Below are 23,600 nucleotides of genomic sequence, written 5' to 3'. Positions count from 1 at the left end.
CATTGTGTAAAACAAGTTCCATGCCCAGATATGCCATCCACAGGACAGGGAATAATGCTTCCTCAGAGAGAGGCCCTGTAAAAGGAGCCCATGGAAAAAAGACAATTCATATTTTGACCCCAGGACAATAGACCACAGAAAGGGAGGAAAATAAGTTTGTGTTCTTTGTGGTTGGGGTGTCCTTATCACTCATTATTGCTCTTCAGTGTCATTGCATGTTGCGGGACAGAATGTAGTATTGTCCATAGGGATAGCTTGAGGTCTACTTAGAAACTGTTAGAATAATGGAACCATTCAAACCTTTTTGTGTAAACATAGGTAAGGAAGATGTCTTTACTCTGACCTCAGTATGGTAACTAGATCGATTTATCACTTCCTATTTTTCAAGTTATTTAACATCTGCACTTATTTTCTTTAGTTTATAAGCTTTTGAGTGAAATCATTGATTCTTGATTTTTGTTTTTTAAACTAGTAAAAAGCATGACAGATGTTTAGGATTTTTTCTTGCAGAAGCAGCAGCACATCACTAGCTGTTAAACGTAACTAAAAATACACAAAAAGTAAGAATTATCTTAAGTGCTGCCTAACAAAGTTGCATACATTTCCTTTTTCTTGAAATGTCATTGTATTTTGTATTTCTTTCTACTAATATCCTTTTGAATATTAAACCATATAACTCATTTTTCACTATTAAAATATTGATCTTTGTAGATATGTGTAACAATAAGATTGGGAAAGAAATAGAATGCTTATATTTTTTAAGACAAATTTATTATCTAGAAATCATAAGGTAGAGACAGAAGCACACACATGAAAATGACTGCAGACTATCAGTGAGTTTAGCAAGGTTTTTATAGAATAACGAAAAGCTGAGTGAGTGTCTTTGCAGTTTTCGCTTACACACCGTCCTTGACTTTAAGCAAACTTATGGTTTGGAATCATTCCTGTGTCCATACCACTTGCTTCTAGTCCCAGGAAAAATCAGAACAATGTTTTCCTGACAACTGTTGAGGCAAGTGTTGTGTTCATTACCTAGTCTTGAGAATTCTGACTAGGTAATGAACACAACACTTATGTTCATTACCGAGTGACAGGACAGACACAGCCAAAAGGAAAGGAAAAGGAGAGAAGATGAAAGGCAAAGAGGTTATTCCCAAAGGTGACCCTCCATAGTGTCTGTTTAAGTAGGTTACAGCCTACTTGGATTCTGCAATAGCTCATAAATTATTTAAGCATAGTAGCCACTTTTACAAGAGGAGGACATATTTCAGGTCTAGAGTTGGAGAATAAACCTCAAGAATCATCTTCTATATTATTTTTTTCCACAAATGTTATGATTTGTTTTCAATTTTACTATACTTTTCGATTTTAAATTAATTAAACCGTGTGATTGTTTAGGTCAGAAAATTTTGTTTTGTGAAAAGTTATAGTATTAAGAGTTTTCACCTCAAATAAGAGAAGGAATTACACTAGGTGTTATAAAAACTTTAGATTGGGAAAGGGGAGGTGAAAAAACAATTTTTTTTTTTCTCACTCTCCCTGAAAGGTTCTTTCCGTTATGTCTCCCTCCATAACTTTTTTCTTGGCAAATTTACCTGACTATTTAAATTGTACAAAGTGCTACAAAATGTAGCTCTAGACCTAAGTCCACATGAGTTTTTTTCAGTATAGAGCCTACAGCTTTCAAACGGATTTTCTTCATCTGTCAACTTCATATCCCTCTGACAGGGAATTACCCAGGTTGAATCTCGTTGAGGGGTGGAGTGAGTTCATGTATGTACCTTGCCTGCCCTCTCTGCTGAACAAGGTGGGGGTTTGCCTGAAACAGCCCTAGAGAGAAAAAGAATGCTCAAACCACTGGAGAACTTGGAGAGTACAGACCCAGCCTAATGCTGCTAATACTGGCAACAAGCAGAATCAAAAGCATTACTATTCTGGCCAATAAAACATGGCTGAGGGCGTTTGAGCAATGCTGTATGTCGTGGAAAAGATTGAATAGTTGTTGTTTTTTCTGTATTTCTTGCCTTAAAGTCTTCTCTGAAATCAGAGACTACCTTCTTGGTCCTGAGTTTGCTAATGCACATAGAAATAACAAACATTTACATAAACATTGCTGTAGTTTTATTTTCTATTTCAGTTATTTCTTGGATTTATTGAATTTTGGGATGGCATTTTCTATATGCTCTTTTTGGGAAAATCAATTTGTTATCATTAGGAGAACAAGACAAAGAGAATTAACCCCAGGTATTAAGCTAGAACTTGCTAGCTATGAAATTAAAAGTTACACATACACACACACACACACACACACACACCAGCTTCAATCTACTAGCTGCAGCATGTCTGAAACTCAAAAGATAATTGAATTTCATGGGTTTTAACTTTTTCTTGGATGACAAATATTCCATACTCAAAAACAATAATTATAAAGTAAATTAAATAATAACCTAAGCTAAGCACAAATTGATATAAATCCCTTTTGGCTCAAATAAATATGCCAGTACACATATAAGCCTTAAAAATAATATTACTTTTTGAAAAATAAATATTTAAAAATACAATGTTGTTATGATTCATAATAAGAATGTTATCAAAATTATTTTGAGAAAACATGAGCTCATTTTTTGTGGTATTTTTCTCTTTGTAATCTGTATTAAAGAGAGTTTAAGATAAAAATTTTACAAAGGTTTCATTGAGAAGTTTTACTTATTAAATCTTTATAAAGAAGACCTTGGTAAGATATTTAAGATAGGAGCTAATTTTTCAAAAGGCAGCTAAAAATTTTCACCTTTAAGGGGATGATGACCTAATATACATTTCTATTGTCACATTCTGAGCTTCATTTCTAAGCTACATTTCAATGCCACCTAAACATATTCAGATAAATATATTATCATTCTCTCAAAAACTAAGTTTGTAACATTTATCCCAAAAGCTAGCTTTTTGTCCCTTAATACAAACTTAAGTTGAACATTCAATATAATGGTAAATATCCATACTTGTTTTAAACTTTCTCATCTTCCATTTCTATTAGTATGTATACAAATATATTAAATGGTTGCCCATTATTTTATATCTAGTGATGGATATAATAGTCATCTGAAATAGATCATTTTCTTTATAAAAAAAATGAGTGCTAGAAAAAACACACAAATACTACAAAAGCCTTTTATGTATTTGGGAGTCCCTGCCATTCTGGGTTTAAGTAATTCACTGGAAAAGTTAGAGGCATGTGATAACATTTTTATCCCAAATGTAATGAACAGTTATGTTTTAGGTTCTTATTTCAGAATGTTTACACATTCTCATTATCTAATTCTAAACATCAGTACTGGAGCCCTCTGATGTTTAAAAGTGGCATGTATCTCAATGCACAAAGTTTACAATTGGTTTCAGAGGTATAAGGATTCTGTGATGATACCCAGCTCTGAAGGCTCCTGCAGAATGCTGTAAAATTCACTATCAAGAATGTAGTGGCTAGACTGGCAATATTTAATACGAAGGCATAAATATAGAAGCTAAACCAATCAAGCTTCTAGAAAAAGCATAACAGGATATTTTCATGATCTTTAGACAGAACACAGAAAGCATTGACTATAAAAGTTTAATAAATCAAAATTCATTAAAGTTAGATGTGAAAAAGAAATTGGCTGTGCATATATACTATAATTAAGTACAAATATTCAGAAAACACAAAGAACTCCTAAAAATCAATTAAAATATTTTGATGAGAGCATTGAAACAATCTTTTCAGGAAATCATATTAGTCATTTCAAAAAGACCAATAGTACTTTAGAACAAAAGGTAAAAACCATTGAAAAGGTTAGAGGAAACAGGAAAGTATGAACACTGTGATAACAGAATACAAGTCATACAATAACTGTGGAGAATAATGGTTACCCTTGATGATGGTATGGATTGCAAGGGGGCAGTAGAAGCTTTCACTGTGCTGGCAATATTCTATATATTGATCTAGGTATTGGTTACACAGGTGCTTACATATGTAAAACATTGTATGAAAATCATACTCAATACTGAGACCACCCTTTATGTTCCAAGTCCATCATCTCCCTCTCCTCCCCTTCCCCATAAAGAACATTCTTCATTGTCACCTACAATTTACTTTCTCCCTCTCCATTCTCTCCTCAGCACCCTATAACCTGGTTTCCACTCTCATTAAAAGGTTCTAAAAACCATCACTAATTTTATTGCTAAAGCCAAGGGACTCTTTTCAGACTTCATCTTGCCAGGCCTAGAGATGGTGCTGCTATTGCTCAGAACTCTCTCTCCTCTGGACCACCCCCCATTGAAATTTTATTCTCCTTTGCCGTTTCTGGGAAAGGGTTAAAGTCAGTGCACACCTCACTGCAATGCTGTTGAGATGGATCAAGCTTGTATGATCTCTATGTAGATCTGTGACTGCAACTTCTCATTCTTTCACTTTCCCATTGGTAGGTGTTTCATGAAAATAAGCAGTCTTTAGTAAAGTTTGGAAAACTCGGGGTTAAACCAAGTTACACAGGTTTCTATTACAGAATATTTTCTTGCTTTCGACATACCCGTATGTTTTGTGAATTTTCAGTGGAGGATATTGAGCGTAGCATTTCTGACTTTATTTAACCACAAGACTTGTTTATACTGTTGTATTCTGTGGAATCTGCCTGATGAACAACAGCCAGGATACTGGATGTAAAAATTTACAAGGGAAGTAAGAGTGAGAGTTCAGCCATATTTTTCTTTCAATACAGTTAAAATACCACATAGCCAATTAGTAAAATCCTGAAACTATTATGAATATTATTATAGCTTTGGTCCTCCCAGTCTTGGAAAAGATCTGACCAGATTGTTTACCCTTTCATTTGCTGTAATTTAATAATGCATTTTCAAAACATGTCTAGTAATTTAAAATGCTAGATATATTAACACGATGAAGAGGAAATGTCCATTGTCACGAAAACTCATTTAACAAAATAACCTGTCTACAAAATCTTGACTTATGTAGAATCACATGATTTGGTGTTGACACCCCTAGAATTTATTCCAGCCAAGGTTGCAGAGAATAAAATGTCTTCATTATTGAAATGTTTATCTCTTAGCCTGTCATCTTTGAATAGATGAACATTAGTCCTTTGCCTTTCCAACCTGCATAACAACATGCCTTTAATGCCATATTCTTTTCTTTAAAAAAGTAAAACTTCCGCCATCTTAATATGTTTTTCCCTTCTTATGCAGTTACTTTGTTTGACAGGGAGTGAGCTCACATTTGCCTCTGCTGAAGAAAGCAATCTGTGAATCAAATACAGTTTGAGAAAAGCATCACCTTATTCAAAAGATAAATCATATGATATTGTTATGCTGAATGAATAAGAAAGCATGGATTGAGAATAGATTAGATGATTGCATTATAAAGACATCAAAGTAAACTGATCTGAAGTGTGCACTATGAATGGACTGAAATTCAAAGATATTACATCGCTACCTACGTCTATGAGAACCTAAAGAACAAATGCTGATTTTCTATTATAGACTTTCAGAAGACTGAGCATTAATGTGAGCACTATTTTAGGAAGTTTATTATATTTGTTATCCTTATTATGTATGGAATAATATGCTCAAGTAACTTATTTTTACTAGTAAGAACATTTAAAAAACTTTTCAGCTTATCCTTAACTGATTAAATAAAAGTCATTGCACTTTTAATGCTTAAATATTACATTAGTGTCCTATATCTGCAGTATAAAGTACCAAACCTGGGTAGCTTAGCACAAGATAAATGTATTGTAATAATTTTTGATAATAGAAGTCTAAAATCAAGGCATCAGCAGGCCCATGTTCCTTCTGAAGGCACAAGGCAGGGATCTTTTTTAGCCTCTCCTAACTTGTGGGGGTTCCCTGACTTCTGGCAACATAATTCCAATCTTTACATGAGTTTTCCATGTGTGATTGTTTATATCTGTGTCCAGAGTTTTCCCTTTTTATAAGGACACCAGGCAAACTGGATTAGGGCTCAACCTCAGGACCTCATTTTAACTAAATTATCTCCCAAAAAAGTCACATGCTGAAGTACTGAGGATTAGGACTTGCTGTAATTGAATGTGTCCTTCCAAAATTCATATGCTACAACCTAATCCCCAATGTGAGGCCATGAGGGTGAAATGCTCATGAACAGGATTAGTGACCTTATAAAAGTCTGTAACAATGAGAATCTGATGATGTCTAATGAAGTTGGTGATCCTGTCTTTTGTTTTCTATATCTTAAATTAATCACAAATAGGACTTAAAAAATGAACACAAAAATAGAATATTGAAGACCTGAGAGTGCTATCCTAAGTTTTTAATATAGTTTATTTTGCCATGGTAATCAATATGTTATCTCATTAATTATATCTTTTACATTACTAAGATGTAACAACATATGAACATACAATTAGTATGTGAGGGTGCTAATTTCTAAAAAAAAATAGCATACTTTTTCTCCAAGTATCTATATATATAAAAGGCTAATATGCAAAGTGTCCCCTCAGGAGTTCGAGCGGGAGACCAGGAGTTTGATTGCTAGCTATCATGTGTGCTGACCGCCAGGGGCCAGCACAGAAAAAAGAAAGGCCCTGGCTGGCAACCAGCAGCTGGGCAAGGGAGGCCCCAGCCAGCAGCTGGAAGACCCTGATTGGCCCTGATCACCTGCCAAGCCTCTAGTCCTATATAATAAAGAGGTAATGTGCTAATTGACTGTCACATCCTCACAAGATGGCGGTGCCCAGTCCCCTCAGGCACACCAGGGGGTGCCGTGAACCTGCCTCCAGAGTCCCCCAGTCCCCTCAGCCCTGCCTGCAGTGAATTTTCATGTGACCACTACCTTTAAAAAAAATCCTTACCCAAGCATATGATTATTTATTTTAGATCGTCTGTTCTCAGGGAGCAGGCCTAAGCCAGCAGGTGGGCATCCCCCAAGGATCCCAGACTGTGAGAGGGCACATGCTGGACAGAGAGACCCCCGTGTGCATGAATTTTCATGCACTGGGCCTCTAGTATTATTATAAATTGAAAAATATTTTCTCCTAATGATACATTTTATCCTGCCTCATTTAGTCTAATACAAAGGAAGTATACTTGTTTAAATATTATACAGAGAGACAAGTGCCTGAAGCAGAAATAATTTTAATTTATCATTTAATAGGGCTCTTGAAAATTTTTATCAGCCTAGTTCACTACTCTTATTTATGAATAAACAGATAATGTTGTGTATATATTAAGAATTTTTCTAATAATTACAAGTGTACATTGACATTTCTGTATACCGCACAATGTATTGTTGCTGTTTTGTTGCAGTATACATTTGTAAAATGTTCTGAGAGATAAAATATATTTATGTTTACTGTTTATCAGGATTGAACTGAAAGAAAAAAACCGCATGTTTCCTTCTATAAAGTTAAAAAATAACTGTCAGATGACTATATGCCAGGTACCAACTAGAACTGAATCCCTTCAGAGCAGACAGAAGTAAAAATAAATGGCATTAAAGTTAAGCACTATCGCTGAAAAGAGAACTTAATGAAAACAGTGAATCAAAAATAAGATGTCTTGAGGGTAGTAAAATGTCTAGGATAACTTAGGGCTTGTAACTTTGGCTTATATTATTTTATATATATCATATAAATGGCACTGCCTGTTCTTAGGAAAACAGTAAGTAATATTTACCAAAAATAATATTTTTCAAGAAAGACATTGTCTTGCTAGATGATTCAGCAGTCAATAAAATTGATTGCAAATAAATTGAAGCAAGTTGTATCAGACAAAATAATTCACAACTAGAAATAATCTTTATAAAATACTGCTTCAAAATAAATCTGGCAAAGTTCAATAAAATACCCACTTAAAATTTTAACTGTAAAACATCACAATTAAAGTTGAAGTAAACTATTTTATAATATGTAAAGTCTCATAAATCTTCCATAATTTTTTCCATTTACAGAAATGCAATATTATATTCAAATAGTTAAAACCAACTTTATCATTTAAGTTGAAAGAAATGTGTAATTGTAAAACATCAGGAGAATTTTACCTCCAAATGTGAGACTTATTTTTAAAGTTTATTTTTGTTTGAGTATAGATATGCATGATATTCAAAGAAAAATTTAAGCCATAAAGTCATAGACATCCAGCCCTAGCCAGTTTGGCTCAGTGGATAGAGCATTGGCCAGTGGACTGAAGGGCCCTGGGTTCAATTCCGGTCAAGGGCATGTACCTCAGTTGCAGTCTCAATCACCGGCCCTGGTCGGGGCATGTGCAAAGGCAACCAATCGAAGTGTCTCACTCACATTGATGTTTCTCTCTCTCTCCATCTCTCTCACTTCCACTCTCTCTAAAAATCAATGGAAAAATATCCTCAGGTGAGAATTAACAACAACAAACAAAACTAAATAAAAAAGACATAGACATTCATTCAAGAATCTGAAATGTAAAATATATATAATCAGTTTTGGGGGAAGTTTCAAGTTAGTGAAATATCATAAAATTGCCATTTTTTCATAAACCATGCCATTCCTATGCTATGTTGAAACCCTCGTTTGTACCAAGAAGCAGTCTTCGTAATATTTAAATTCCATTATTTTCTGCTTATTTTGTTTATTAAAGCAGTCCAGTCTATTTAAAGGTCTAATCTCAAACCCATTTCAGAGTTTACTTATTTCCATCTCCACACATAGCCATCTCTGGAATGGCGGCAGGGTCTCCCTGGCTCTAAGACACCAGGTCTACTCTGGTCCCCTGGTGTGGGGCAGAAAGGGATGAAGAAATGCACAGATCCTCTCACATTAGGACCCTCAGGCCTCGAGGAGCTGTCCTTCCCATCTCGGGGGTCATCAGTTTCCCTCTGTGATGCTGGTGGCCTCTCTGGATGGATGTCATGGCCTCCCTGTAGCAGGACTCATACCACTAGGGTACAATAGAAGATTGTACTCATATCACCTAGGGCACCTGGTGAGGTGCAATCATGAACTAATTTTGTCCTCCTGTTATTCCCTCAAAATATTTTCAATAGGGCAAGTACATCCCTGATCTTCCATGAAAAATAGGAAAGTTCCATGGTAAAGCATTTCATGATTTAAAAAAAAATCCTTTTGATATAATAAATATTCTGTTCTCTTTAAATCACCAAACACAAACACACACACACACACACACGCACACACACACACATACACACACACACACACCAAAATTTGGGTTTTTTTTGCTATTGTTTTTGTGCCCACTGTAGGGAGAGTGGGATGGCCCATGAGAAGTGTAGTGGATAAAGACCTAGGGCCTTTCCACTGCTTTCTATGAGTATGAGTAGAGAATGTAGACTCTACACTGTAGAGGGTGGATTCCGGCTCTGCTCTTTGAAAGCTCCTTGACACCCCTTTTTGCGCTGTGCATATTAAGTGCCCTCGTCTTCTGACTTGGATCATAGCTGTAATTCCAGGATTCGTGGAGACCCCTTACTTTCTCTCACATATTAATGAGTTACTTTTGTGCTCTGTATTGCGGTGGCAAAAGGAACTCATGTCTGTTATCTTTTCTTCTGGTTTCTCTCATAATATAGCCCATTAATCAGTTTTCTATAATTATCTTATTCCAAAAAGCATTGTGAAGGTTTTCAAACAACTTCAAAAGTGGAGTAAACTTAAAATTTCACTTTGGGAGTTGTTTGAATAGTTGCTCTAATACTTCATATTCTCATCCCAAATTTTGGAAAAGGGATTGGCCTACATTCTCCTTTTATAAGTTTGCCTTGATAAATTCTTATGTATAGAACTATAATAAATAAAATTATCAGGAAGCACTAATCATCTTTATTCCATATTTTGATAGTCACCTGACTGCTATACTTCATTACTTTTAATACCATCTAAAATTAGAACTTAAACTATTATATGATGTTTAGAAAATATACCACACATAGCCCAGCTGCGTGGCTCAGTGGGTGTGCATTGACCTATACCCCTATACCAGTAGGTCCTGGTTCAATTCCTTGTCAGGGCATATGCCCAGGTTGCAGGCTTGATCCCAGCGAGCAGGAGGCAGCCAATCAATGATTCTCTCTCATCATTGTTGTTTCTATCCCTCTCTCCCTCTCCCTCCCTCTCTGAAATCAATAAAAATAATATTTTTTAAAAGAAAATATACCACATACAGAACTTTTCTTTCAAACCTTTTTATTGATGTTTCAAGGTTACAATATATTTCCACATCTCTTTATATTTTATACGTTTTTAATGATATTTATTCAGTAAGCCCTCCTCCTTTGTCCCCTGTCTAGTTGGCATGGAGGAGAAGAGCTTTGCTTAGCCCTGAGACCTTTTCTGGGCCCAAATCTCCTGAGACAGAAAGGAATAAAAGAAAGGCAAAGATCTTACATAGCCAGACATAACATCAACTGTATTTCAACCACAATGTGCCAAAATGTTTAGCAAGTTCTTTCCTTCAAGTTCTTTTCCTTGAAATCCTTTACCATATCAGTTCGTTGGAGTCTCAACTCAGAGTGATGTCATGAATATATGTTTTTCCAGAAACCATTTCTGAATGGTGTTATTTTTATGCCCTTTTTTCAAATGTTATTTTTAATCATAGATGACATACAATAATACATTAGTTTCACTTACACAAGTGATCAACATTCATATACATTAGGAAGTGATCACAATAAGTCTACAACTCATCTGTTATGAATGGTGCTATTTTAAACCTCTTATTCTATTGCATGTAGCTTGAATTAAAACATTTAGAAATTAATTTTAGATAATAATTATGTATTTTTTATGTGTTATATATGTATATCATTATAATTTAGATTATATTACCATAATGATTCCCTGTTTTAAAAATAAAGTAAGCCATGCTTTAAAGGAAAAGGTTTGATAATACACAATTCAGAGCAGGAAAAATCATAACATTTTAGAGACAAATAAACTTACTTCAAGTTCTGGCACTGGCAATATACCAGCAATATGATCATTGCAAAGTTAACATTGTTCTAAACATCATATATTAAAAATGTAAAATTACAATAATACCTACCTATAAAGTGCGTTTAATAAATGACCTTAGATTACTTATGTAATTATTTCACAAAAGCTGACACAATAAAAGAGGCTTCATGATATTAAGACTATAAAATTGTTATTGTAAATTAAGGAAGAAAATCTGAAGTTTTAAACTAAAGTTATAAAATTATTTTGTAAGAATCTAGTGTAAGTCAAAATCCAAGGCAATGTTCATATGTAAAAGTATGATTTATCAATGCTTATGAGACACCTTTATCTTCTGTAATTATTCTAATATTGCATTTCTATTAAAAAACATGAATTTCTATGACATGATTTTAAAGTATTTGATGTGTATTTGTCATGCTGTTGGGAAAGTTTGATTTCAATACACATAAAATAATAACATAATTCCAAATGTTATATGAACCATCAGAACTTATTAAAAATAACTTTACATTCTATTCATGCATTTCATTTTTAGTACTATCAGTGAATAAAACTGTATTGTCTAGCAACAATTCTGCTAAAAACGTAATAACACATATTTATATTGACTATCTGGCCATCTGATTTTACTCTGTTATAAACCTGCAAACAAAAATCTGACGAGTAGAACATCATTATGACAGTTATTTTTATCATGACTTTTATTAAATTTTATGAGGTACTTGATGCTCATAAATATTAATATAAAGTTTACTCACACTTTTAAGAGATTCTTGTAGTAAATTATATTGATTTAGAAGGACTTCTCAAAACATTAATTTTATAGTGAAAGCAGGTTCTCTCCTCTAATCAAGGTAGTTCAGGACACAGTAGAAGCAAAAGTGACAAATCTACTCTAAATAAGTATATACATCATATTCCATCATCTGAAAACAAAACAAACATAAATGGTATGCCCTGGAGATAAACTAAGTATGTTATATCACTGTATCTAGGTCTTATCTCCCTAAAAATATAAAACTGAACATTTCCCAGAACTTACTGACTTCTAAAGAGGAGAACTTTATTTCTGACTTTCGTTATGCAAAATTATGTCATTTTTTTTAAATCATAAAGAGAATAATTATAATATCAGTAACCTAGGACATCTGTTTTTCTTCATTGAAATACCTTGTGTGTGTATGTGTATGCTTGTACATATGCATGTGAGGTTGTTTTGCTAGTTTTCTTGAAGTATAATTGACAAATAGTGATATATTTAAGGTATATGATGATTTGATATACATACGCATTATGGAAAAATGAAAAAATGCCTCCATTGAGTTAATATATTCATCATCTCATTAGTTACCTTTTTTGCTTGTTTTGGTGAGAACCTTTAAGTTCTACTTGCAGCAAATTTAAATTGTGTAATACTGTGTTATCAACTATAGTCACCACGTTTTACAGAAGATCCTCAGATCTTATTTTTATTATTGCTAAAAATGTGTACCTTTTTACAAACATCTTTCTGTTTTACCCCTTTAACCCCTATCAACCATTTTACTATTATCTCTCTATGATTTTGACTTTGAAAATCTTTCATATAAGTAGTACCATATAATATTTGTCATTATGCATTTGGGTTATTTCATTTAACAAATTTAAAAAAAAAGTGTTTTTGCAAATATCAGGATTTTCCTCTTTTTTAAGGCTGAATAATATTCCACTGCATATACATCTGTGTTATATTTATTGGATGCATTTTCATAGTTTAGATAGCTTTCTTAATAAAATTCTTAAGGAATAATATTGAAAATATTATATAACAGATCAAAAAGTTAAGAAGCTATAGAAAGTTTAGAAAAATGCAAAGCCTTGAGAGCAGGAGGAAAGTTTTAGCAAAAGTATAAACTGAACTCTGCTAATATTTTCCACACAAACTGTAGAAGAATTGGTGAAGGAAAACTGGGTAGAAACTTGACAAATGAGCATTACAAACTGTTGAACTGGTGACCAAAGAAGGGAAGGAGGGAGAGGAGGTTGCCCATAGGTTGGTCTAGCTTTGATGAGTAATAGCAAACATTTATTCAGTGCATACTTTGTGCAAAATGTTTTTCTTAATGTTTTGCATGTATTAAGTCATCCATCTTCACAGTATTCCTTTAAAGTAATGGCTATTATTGTTTTCATTCTGAAAATTATGGAGTTGGGTCACAGAGAGGTAAAACAACTCGCTTAAAACCACATAGCAAGTATGTGACGGAACTAGTGAGGCATTAAATATGTTAAAAGAAATAGCACTGAAACTGTCCTTATTCGCAGATGACATGATACTATACATAGAAAACCCTAAAGACTCCATCAAAAAATTATTAGACTTAATAAATGAATTTGGCAATGTAGTAGGATACAAAATTAACGCCAAGAAATCTATGGCATTTCTATAAACCAATAATGAACTTACAGAAAGAGAGATTAAAAAAGCAATCCTATTTAACATCGCACCAAAAAAATTAAGATACCTAGGAATAAACTTAACTAAGGATGTAAAAGACCTATATGCAGAAAATTATAGGACACTGAAAAAAGAGATAGAGGAAGACATAAACAGATGGAAGAACATACTATGTTCATGGATTGGTAGAATCAATATCATCAAAATGTCCATAATACCCAAAGCAATCTATAGGTTCAATGCACTCCCCATTAAAATTCCAACAGTATATTTCATAGACCTAGAACAAACTCTCCAAAAATTCATCTGGAATAAAAAAAGGCCCGAATAGCTGCAGCAATCCTGAGAAAGAAGAACAAAGTAGGAGGGATCTCAATACCAGATATCAAGCTCTATTACAAAGCCACTATTCTCAAAACTGCCTGATACTGGCACAAGAACAGACATATGACCAATGGAATGGAATAGAGAACCCAGAAATCGACCCCAAACCACTATGCTCAATTAATATTTGACCACAAAGACAAGAACATACAATGGAGTCAAGACAGTCTCTTCAATAAATGGTATTGGGAAAATTGGACAGATAACATGCAAAAAAATGAAACTAGACCACCAACTTACACTCTACACAAAAATAAACTTAAAATGGATAAAGGACTTAAACATAAGATGAGAAACCATAAAAATACTAGAGGAATCCACAGGCAGCAAAATCTCAGACATATGCCAAAGCAATTTCTTCACTGATACTGCTCCTAAGGCAATGGAAACTAAAGAGAAAATAAACAAATGGGACTACATCAAAATAGAAAGCTTTTGCACAGCAAAAGAAACCATCAACAAAACAACAAGAAAGCCCACTGCATGGGAGAACATATTTGTCAATGTTATCACCGATAAGGGTTTAAACTCCAACTTAACAAAAGAAAGATAAACAACCCAATCAGAAACTGGGCCACGGACCTAAATAGATACTTTTCAAAAGAAGACAGAAGGAAGGCCAAGAGACATCTGAAAACATGCTCCAAGTCACTAATCATCTGAGAGATGGAAATCAAAATGACAATGAGGTACCATTTCACTTGTCAGAATGACTATCATCAACAAATCAACAAATGACAAGTGCTGGCAAGGATGTGGAGAAAAAGGAGCCTTCCTGCACTCCTGGTGGGAATGCAGACTGGTGCAGCCACTGTGGAGAACAGTATGGAGTTTCCTCAAAAGACTAAAAATGGAACTCCCATTTGACCCAGTGATCCCACTTCTAGGAATATATCCCAAGAAACTAGAAACACCAGTCCGAAAGGATATATGCACCCCTATGTTCATAGCAGCACAATTCACCATAGCTAAGATTTGGAAACAGCCTAAGTGCCCATCAGCAGATGAGTGGATTAAAAAACTGTGGTACATCTACACAATGGAATACTATGCTGTGGTAAAAAAAAAAAAAGAAAAAAAGGAGTTCTTACCATCTGCAACAGCATGGACGGAATGGAGAGTATTATGCTAAATGAAATAAGCCAGTCAAAGAAAGATAAATATCACATGAACTCACTCATTTGTGGAATATAATGAACAACATAAACTGATGAACAAAAACAGATCCAGAGACAGAGACTCATTGATCAGAACGTCAAACCTCAGAGGGAAGGCAGGTGAGTGCAGGCGTAAGGGAGAAAGACCAACCAAAAGACTTGTATGCATGCATATAAGCATAACCAATGGACACAGACAACCGGGGGGCGGGGTAAGGGCATGAGTGTGCGGGGGCAATGGGGGCATAAGGACACATATGTAATACCTTAATCAATAAAGAAATTAAAAGTAAAAAAAATGAAATAGCACTGTAATAAAAATAAGATGTTCTCCAAATTGCCTTGGTTTTATTAAAACACAGTATTCCTGTTTAACTACAATGGAAAAGAGAAGCAACTTCACAATTAAAATTTCCAGTAATTCAGGTTGTATTTGCTAAGAAGTATAATTTAATGTAGAAAAGGAACTACCAATTTTCTTGGCTCCTAATGTTATGGGGAAAAATCACACATAAGGGATGTAAACCAATTATAAACCAATACACCAATACCAGATGTGAGATTTTATTATATTTTTAAATCTTCACCTGAGAACATGCTTAGAAAGTGGGAGAGAGAGAGAGAGAGAGAGAGAGAGAGAGAGAGAGAGAGAGAGAGAGAGAGAGAAGAGAGAAAGAGAGAGTGGGACTCATATGTGTCCCACTGGGGATTGAACCAGCAACATTTCTCTTTTCATGCAAGGATGGCACTCAACCAATTTAGCCACTCTGGCCAGGTGATTTGGTTTTTAAGCGTTAAATTTGTAGATCTACATAAATGGCTTACTGTGAGATATATTTTTAAGAACAGAGAGTGAAAGACAGGCTGCCTCACAACAAAATAAATGCTCATTCAGACTATTTGGAAACTCTAGGGAGTATTGAGATTCCTCACTGCCAGCCTCAATGTTGTGAATATGATCACTCTCAAAGTTTTGTGGGGGTTTTTTATCCCCCAAACTAAACATTCTGTGATTTATATGCTGCTATAGGATTCTGTGCTTAAGGGTATAATTGCAAGTTAATACATCATATGATAGAAACTTGCCATAACATAGTGATTATAAATCTTTTAGGTTTCTCTTCATAAATAAAGATTTATGAGCAAGAGTTACATTTTTCTTTTCTTTCATGTATAAATTAGCCCTAGGATTTTATGAATAATTCAATATGAAAAATATCATCTTTCAAAGCTATGGTAAATAGTAAACTTGTGTGATTTTATGCAAGTGTGTCTATGTGTACAGCTAAATAACACAAGTCTAACATGTGAACAAATTAAGAAAGCTTATTTTAATGTCTTCTAAACTTTTGAATATGTTCTTAAAATATTATATGTCAAAATACATATTGTAGTCTTAAAAGACCACCTGTAGCATAGGGTGATTTGTGAAGTAAATATTTTATTTATTTAAAATATTTAAATAATAATTTACATGGTATGTTTCTGTCCCCATGTATTTTTAAATCTGCAAAGAAAAAGCAGAACATTTTTAAAATAAAATTTTCAGTTCAAGTTAGGCTGCCTCCCTTGAGGTACTGATTCCACATACTACCAATTCTCCTGAAATAAAAAGAATATTAAGGCATGCAAAGCATTGGGAATTAGCCCAATCAGTATAATATTGTCCTTAAAATTATTTTTGACTTGTAAGAAAAATTTTCAAATTTAGGTCACATCTGGAATACATTTAAAACATTTATGTGCTATAATAAATCCCTAATCTTTTAGCAAACACTCATTAATACACTGTCCAAAATTCTGTGTACTAAATATTTTATACCCACAAATTTAGAACATTTTACTAGAAGATGAAAAATATTACCATGTTCTTAATTTGGTTTATTCTCTGCTTTAATTATCTTAATACTGAATACTTCTAATGTTGGGGAAATATTACAAAATACTGTTGCAACTAATTTTTGAGTCAACATTTGAAGCAGGCTGTGAGCATAAGATTTATAACCCGCCAGGACAGCTTTGGGATTCTTCTTTGGGTACTAATAACATTTCGGAGGTAAGTTTCTTCATCTCTAAAATGGAGATAACAAAAATCACTTACCTTGCTTGCCGATCTAAGCAAAAATGAGTCAATGGACATATATAGCTTTGTATGGTGATGCTTCCTAGTCCAGAGGCACATATTTTAACAGCCTCTGGGTATATAGGGGGTGAGGTAGTAGAGTAAAAGGAGGCCCTGATTTGTAGTGTTGCCAACCTCTTTGAGGTATAAAATAGTCTCACAACCCCAGCCGTTTTGGCTCACTGGATAGAGCGTCGCCCTGGGGACTGAAGAGTCCCGGGTTCGATTCCGGTCAAGGGCATGTACCTTGGTTGTGGGCACATCCCCAGTAGGGGGTGTGCAGGAGGCAGCTGATTGATTCTTCTCTCTCATCGATGTTTCTAACTCTCTATCCCTCTCCCTTCCTCTCTGTAAAAAATCAATAAAGTATATTTTAAAAAAATAATCTCTCCAAAACCGGTTTGGCTCAGTGAATAGAGCGTCGGCCTGCGGACTGAAAGGTCTCAGGTTCGGTTCCGGTCAAGGGCATGTACCTGGGTTGCGGGCACTTCCCCAGTGGGGGATGTGCAGGAGGCGGCTGATCGATGTTTCTCTCTCATCAATGTTTCTAACTCTTTATCTCTCTCCCTTCCTCTCTGTAAAAAATCAATAAAATATATTTAAAAAAAATAATCTCACTGTGGTCACTTTCAAGCTACCAATGGTTGAAACAGCTTGAGAACTTCCTAAAAACATAATAATCAATGAATAGCCAATTCTAGTGAACTGATATGAACCAGCTCCAAATTGTTGCTGCATTACTCAGCTTTATTTTTCATTAAAAAACTCATGGTCATCTAACATAGTCTATACTTAATAGTTAATTTTTAAAAATTATATCTCCACACAGCCTCTTACTAGAATGTAAAGTCACTGTAATAATGAAAATAGAGATAGCAGTCAATATCTTCTTTTTCTCCAAACTTGGCAAAAATACTGATTAATTTACCAATTACATTCTTCCCCTCAATGTCAGCAAGTTTGTAATGAATTTCTGTAATAAAAAATATTTTATGTTGAAAATTTATATCACCGCACATTCTCCGAGGTAAGAACTAGGTCATTTAAACTAAGATGGTTCCAATTACAATGGATCCACTAACTATACTTGTGAAAACACAAAATGGTCCTAACATTTTAGTACTATGAGAACAACTATCCAGATAAGTGAATGTTTTTAAAAGCCCATTTAGTCGATTACTCAAGTATTGAATTCATACCTCATATCAGTGGATCTCCACCTGTCTTGGGTTAAAGATTTTCATGGGTTGCTGGCTTAAAATGAAGATTCTTGGATCGACTCAGGATCCATTTTAGTATGTGAGAGGTGACTTTAAGAGGCCTGTATTTTTAACAAACACCCTCCACCCCCCAGAAATTGTGCTGCAGGAAATTATTGGGACACAGCTTACACTTTAGAAAACACTGCCATTCTCCATTGAAACTAGTTGTGTCGCAGAATAAAGATGGTTGTCATGAATGAGTGACCAAATCATATTAAGGGAAATTTCCTTGGAGACTTTTCATTTGTATCAGTGTGAAGACCATTTCTTATGTCACCACAGAGAGGAAGAAAGTGAGGATAATATGTGAAATCTCGATGTAAATGAACATCAAGGCTTGGAAATTTGTTTTATTAGACACAAATTAGCATCTATAAGACACTTAAAAGGTGACCAATCCATTCACATTCTGGCAAGCTGGAAAGAGAAGCCTATAACTGTAATCATCTCAAAATATTTTTGCAAGCTTGTATACTGCACACATGAGACATTTGATCATTCTGTAACTTAAATCAGTCATTTATATAAGCTATAATAACTCTGAATAATGCAAAAGTAAGTGACATATTGTTAATGCAAATACTTAAATGGGATTAAAAAATAGGGTTCTCTTTCTTTGCAATCTGCCTTTTCCTCTCATGATCGAGGTTGTGTGTTATTTTTAAAAAGCTGCATACTAGTTACCTTATAGGCAGAAATCAGGTATTCTTACAAGAAGTGGTGTGTCTTGTTCTTGAGAAGCTGGTTAAATAGAGCTACTGTCTCAAGGTCTCTAAGATTCTGCATGGGCAAACAGTATTGCTATGGTACATACTGGCTCTTCCTCCAGGCAGAGCAAATTTTAGCTACTAGATAAAGGATGTAAATTCAGGTCAGTGCTTGAGTACAAAAAAACAAAACAAAACATACACCATGTTATTAGCAAGTTACTAAGTTTTCCCTCTCCCACTAGGGTTAATCGTTTCTCTTTTTCAGTAAATTTATATTTTTGAGGGGCAGAATTTATAAATGTAAATTTAGCACAACTAGACATCAAACTTATGAAATTTCCAAATCAACACAATAAAGGCAAATGGAGAACTTGCTCATAAATCAGAGAATTAAGTTTACACCTTTTTATATTTGAAACATGGGCCCCATTAAATTATAATAACTTAGAAAATATTCTGAATTATTTACAATCTCTTAAAGCAAGATAGGCAAGGCCCTGAAATGAAAATTATTTTAAAGATTCCTGTGCATTATGCAGTTCCATTTGAATATATACATTTTTTTAAGTGAAGGAGATTCCCCCAAATAAGGATATTTCTGCCTCCACAATTTTCTGTCATTTGGACATGCTTTGGGACAGCTTTTATTATTTTCTGTCACACAGGTATATTTGGGGAATTTCTGAGTCCTTCAAAATAGCCCCTGATCCCTCTGCTATTCTCCCTGGCAATGGGTCGTATTTAGCTTACAGGATTAGTCAATGTAAGAATTAGCTGAAAAATCCACAAACACTTTATATGTAGGTTGATAAAAGATAAGAATAAAGAAAATCAGATTTCTATTTATTAACTCATCTATGTTTTAAAAATGATTATGTGCATGTAGTGTCCTCAATATTGCGAAATGTCAGCAATACAGGAGGAAGTTCTTCCAATAAGAAGCTTGCATTTCAGTTTGTGTATAAGTGTGGGTCAGAGGCCTATTTACAAAATTATTCTTATGAAAAGACATATTTATAAAAATATTCTTATGAAAATGTAAAATACAAACTTTCATAATCTAGTTAGTGTACTAGTATATAGGAAATGACCTTCTGAAAACTTACAGTTGGAGTAAGCCTCCTGGATACAGAATGTCACTGATAGTTAAGCAAGCAGAAGTTGAAGAATATTTTAAGTAGTCTGAGAAAGTTTCATCAGAGAAAAAAGAGGAAAATAATTGGCAAGAATGCAAAAAAAATAAGAAAGCAGGGAACAGTTTGAGAATGACAGTATTCAGTTGAGATGAAATGATGCAGTGGTTTTTCAGGGAAAGTGATTAACATTTCTGTTTTTGTCATGTTACATTTGTGACATATGTTCGACATTTAAGTTGAAATATTAAGTGGAAGGTTGAATATTAGAAAGGCTGCTGTCATATTGGTTATTAGAAGGACATTTTGAAAATAAAAACTTCAGCAATTTATTTCGTCTGTATAATCATGACTAAAGATATCTTTTTTTCCTTTTTCTATAGTTACACAACTAGCATGCCATGATATCATCCCATTCATAGCCTAGAGGAGCAAACATGTATTCCTCTTCATTGCCATATAACACATTTCCTCCCTTTTATATGTCAGGATCAAGAAAGGCCCTCATCTTCTAAAGGCAACTATCAGGCCACTTGCTATCAACAGAAGATGAACTAGAATTAATCAAACCAGGCAATCACCTGGCCTGCCCTGTACTCCCACCACACCATTTATCAAGTGTGTATTTTGAGGAAGTCAGACTCTCAGAGCAGCCATCTCCTCAAATTAAAATGTGGACTATAGTAACACCTGCTTATCCGAAAGATTACATATCAGATCATGAGCACACAGCAAGTATTTATGAGTGTTTGTTCCTGTCATATTTTCCACCACCTTTTTCTTATAATTTCATAAACCTTATTCATACATTATATATTTAAAATAAACAAAATTAAATATTTATTCAGCAGAGATTAAAGTGACATTGAAGAGCACGAAGAACAATTTTTAGGAGTTTTCAGGTTTAAAAGCTCAACCTAGGAGAGGTAAACATTTCTTTCAGGTTCATAATGTTGTTTGTATGGAGACAAAGAAGAATGCTGTAATTTAAATCCTTAGCATGTGATTCGGTATTAGATCACTAATGCTGTGGTTTGCCAATTGAAAATTTTTATTTCATAGCTTCCTTGAATAATTAAAAAGTGAGACATTGATGATATACAAACATTTTATCAATACACACCCTAATAGCTTCTCCCCATTCTAATTGCTAAACAACATCTTTACATATCTACTACATTTCAGAGCTCATTGTCTTTAGCTTTCTGCAATTATACTCACAATCTCAGCCACTGGACACATCAATCTCCAACTTTATTTAATAAACTGACATAATGCATATGACTATTTCATAAATGTAAACAAAATATTGGCCAAAGAAAAAGATGAAAGGAAGTAAATTAATAAACTAAAATGGAAAGCTATTGCAGAGAAGACAGTCATACGTTTCCTTTGGCCCAGTAGATATAAAAGCAGCCGGTAAAATGGGATTGAGGGAGCTAACATTTATTGAGCAACCATTAAATGCCAAGCATTTTATATAGGGCATTTCATTTTAGCATTGCCACTCAGCAGTAAGTATCATTTTTCTCACTCCCCATTTTAAAGATGTCAAACCTGAGTGATACTGAGTTTAAGTAGATGAAGGTGTTAAGCTTTAAGTAGTGGAGTTGAGAGTCAAACCGCAAACAATCTGACCTTCGTACGAAAGTACAATCTATTTCACTAAATTGAAAAGTGGTTATAAGAGAAATAACATGTCACTAATACAGGACTTACAGATACTACATACTCCCCAACTATTACTGCTGTATTGTGGGGGGAAAAGGCATGAATAAGTGGTCAGGAGTAAATAGATTTTAGCAGCACATTACTGAGAACAAATTATTGATCAGTTTTTAATGGATCTAATGTTCACCTTCCCCCCCCACCCACCCCACAGGAAATGTTGCATCACTTAGAAAACTACTACTCTACTCATCATCGCTTTGTAATTATTTTTTCTCTCTTATTTGTCTTAGATCATGGGATATACTTTATGACCTCTTAATAAGTCTATATATCTTCAAACATAGAAATAAATTATGTTAATATATTACAGATAATGCCCTAAATAATTATTTTTGACCATGAGAATTATGCTAACACAATTTTTCTGCAAAAAACTTTATAGTGATTTGTTTTCTAATGCTTCAAAGGCAATAATATGTATGCAACAAAGGTCATAATAATTTCTATAAGTGCAGGCTATTTTTGTTTTAAAATCTGCTTCATTCCATTGATTTAGAGGACTAGCTGGGAAACTCCAAACATGCAGAAAATGGATAAAGAATACTGAAAAGGATGGCCCAAGGAGCGTCGTTGCTGTAGGCCTTTCATTACAGAACTTGAATTAGAATGAATGCCTGAGAGAATTATATCCCACCTGAGATTCAAAAGGTACAGTTGAAGTAATTAAAGGAGAAGGAGGCTGTAAAAGACAAAAAATTATTTTAGATAATTATTGTTCTGTTGAAGTAAAAATGTATTAATAAAATTTTGACTCAGAAAAAAAAGCTTTAAGAATAATATTTTAATTATCTCCATATGTGATGACATATTATAATTACAGGAAATAAAAATCACACAATCATATGTATAATAGTGTTTATATGTATACTAGAGGCCCGTTGCACGAAGGGATTCGTGCAATAGGCCTTCCTTCCCCTGACTGCCGGCACCGGTTTTCCTCCGGCACCCGGGACCCAGGCCTTTGGTCCGACTTCTCCATCAAGCCTCTTCAGTCTTCAGTCTTCAGTCTTCAGTCTTTACTCTGGAGCCTTCAGTCTTCACTCCATGCCTGCATATGCAAATTAACCTCCATCTTTGTTGGGTTAATTTGCATAGTTGCTCTGATTGGCTGGTGGGTGACACCAATTTGCATGTTTCTCTTTTATTAGTGTAGATATTCAATATTAAGAATCAAGATATAGTAAAAAAAAAATCACTGAATTATGGATACCTAACTTAAAGTAAATAACATTTGACAGTGCAAAACAAAAATATATGTAACAAAATTTTGAGTTAGCAGTGGTTCTCAACCTTCTGGCCCTTTAAATACAGTTCCTCATGTCATGACCCCAATCATAAAATTATTTTCGTTGCTACTTCATAACTGTAATGTGGCTACTGTTATGTATCGTAATGTAAATATCTGATATGTAAGATTGTCTTAGGCGACCCCTGTGAAAGGGTTGTGCGACCACCAAAAGGGGTCGCGACCCACAGGTTGAGAACCGCTGAGTTAGAGGGTATCAATTCTGAAAATAATTCCCTTGTCTTTCACTTTATGTCTGCTAGGTGGCATAATATTGGAAATGCTTTCAAAATAAGAGATATCAGAAAATTTGGAACACTTATGTTTTGTAAAATAAAATTGTCGGGTTCAATTTTAAAATTGAAATTTTTTTAATACTTGGCAATTTTGTCACCCATCACCC

This window comes from Myotis nattereri (assembly GCF_964212035.1).
Source record: "Myotis nattereri genome assembly, chromosome: 5".
NCBI lineage: Eukaryota > Metazoa > Chordata > Mammalia > Chiroptera > Vespertilionidae > Myotis > Myotis nattereri.
This window is presented reverse-complemented; position numbering follows the sequence as displayed.